At 42.3% G+C, this 2,056-nt stretch overlaps 1 pseudogene; it reads right to left on the reverse strand.

Moving 5' to 3' along the window:
- Nucleotides 1-47: 47 nt before the first annotated feature.
- LOC111471624 lies at nucleotides 48-777 on the reverse strand (annotated as a pseudogene).
- Nucleotides 778-2,056: the final 1,279 nt, after the last annotated feature.

A 2,056-nucleotide genomic window follows, 5' to 3' on the forward strand; every position in this document is an offset into this window, starting at 1 on the left:
TTTTTTTTTTTTTTTTTTTTTTTTTTGCGTTACAAACTCTCCCCTCCTTAGAAACTTTTTTCCTCCAAAGTTGGTATCTCTTGGAAGAGTTCAGGATAGGCTCTCCTTACATCATCTTCCTTCTCTCAGGTTGCCTCCTCGTTTCGATGGTTACCCCATGCGACTTTCACCAAGGGGATAACTTTATTGCACAGTCACCTAGTGTCTCGAGCCAGAATTCTACGGGATATTTCCTCGTAGGACAGATCTTCCCTAAGAGGAAGGGTTTCGTGTTCAATTACATGAGTAGGGTCTGGGGTGTACTTTCGCAGCATAGACACGTGGAATACATTGTGAACGCCAGCAAGGTTTGGTGGTAAAGAAATCCTATAAGCCACGACCCCAACTCTCTCTAAAATCTCGAAAAGGCCTATAAACCTTGAGCTTAACTTTCCCTTCTTTCCAAACCTCATCACCCCTCATAGGGGCTACCTTTAAGAACACATGGTCACCCACCTCGAACTCGAGGTCCCTTCTACTTAAATCTGCATAGCTCTTCTGTCGGCTCTGTGCAATGAGAATTCTTTGCTTAATTTTCTTCACCACTCCGTTGGTGACCTGAACCAACTCTAGTCCCAATAGTTGTTGCGTGCCTACTTCTTCCTAAAATATCGGTGTTCGACACCTACGTCCATACAATGCCTCAAATGGGGCTATCTGGATGGTCGTTTGATAACTATTATTGTAAACAAACTCTATCAGAGGTAGATGTTCGTCCCAGCACCTAGCAAAATCCATGACACAAGCTCGCAACATATCTTCTAAAATTTGTCTCAGTCTTTCGGTCGTCCGCCCGTCTGAGAATGAAATGTTGTACTAAACCTTAGCTGAGTCCCCAATGTTTTTTGGAGGCTTTTCCAAAACTGAGATGTGAACCTAGTGTACCGATCAGATACTATGGACACCGGTACACCATGCAGGCGTACTATCTCTCTGATATACAATTGAGCCCACCGATCCACACGATAAGTGGATTTGCCTGGGATGAAGTGAGCCATTTTGGTAAGTCTATCAACAACTACCCACATTACGTTGAAGCTCTGCTTGGTCTTGTGCATGCCCGAGAAAAAATCCATACAAACTGCTTCCCATTTCCACTGAGGGACCTTTAAGGGTTGTAGTAGTCCTGCTGGGCGCTATCTCGGGACTTTCACATGCTGACAGGTCAAGCATCAGCTTATGAAATCTACTATATCCTTCTTCATCCCTGGCCACCAATAACATCCCTTAAGATCCTGATACATCTTTATACTTCCAGCGTGGAACGTGTAAGAAGTATCGTGAGCTTTCGTCATAATATCCTTCAGAATTTTCTTGCAACGGGGAACACACAGGCGGTTTTTCCACAACAGGTGTAACAACTCTAATTTTCTTTAACCTAATTAGTGACGTCACCCATACATACATAACTCATTAAGCGGAAGCTCATCATAAATAACCTTAGAAACAAAACAAAGTCTTTCATAAACATTCATAAATCCAAAACATCCTATCTCCAAAAATAAACTTTCGATAAATGAATTTAAAAATGAATCTAAATAAAGCAATACTCAATGCTATAACTTAAAACTATCCAATAAAGGTAAGCTCCTTAAAAAAAATATCTCCTCTCCAACTTCCATGGTGTCCTCAGCTCCGCCGGCAACCGTACATTGGCACCTTGCCTTTACCTGAAAAATGTAGGTAGCACGTGGCTTGAGTATTTTATGAAATACTCAATAAGTCACCCCACTATTGGGTTTAGGAATGCAAACACATGCAACATATGAGCGGGATCTAACTTTTCATAAACTTTACATAGCCTTGGATGTGTGGTACTCCTTCACACATGACCCATGTACGTGTACATAGACCCACCAGGCGGGCTCATATACGTACCCCCTAGGCCTGACTTGGTCGGACACAACGTATTCACGTTGCTGGACACCACAGAACAGAAAATGACCCACATGATATCATGGCGAACATAAATATCGTATTTCATTCTTTCGTAACATAAAGGGGAAGAATCCCGATG

This window comes from Cucurbita maxima, unplaced genomic scaffold, assembly GCF_002738345.1.
Source record: "Cucurbita maxima cultivar Rimu unplaced genomic scaffold, Cmax_1.0 Cma_Scf00054, whole genome shotgun sequence".
NCBI lineage: Eukaryota > Viridiplantae > Streptophyta > Magnoliopsida > Cucurbitales > Cucurbitaceae > Cucurbita > Cucurbita maxima.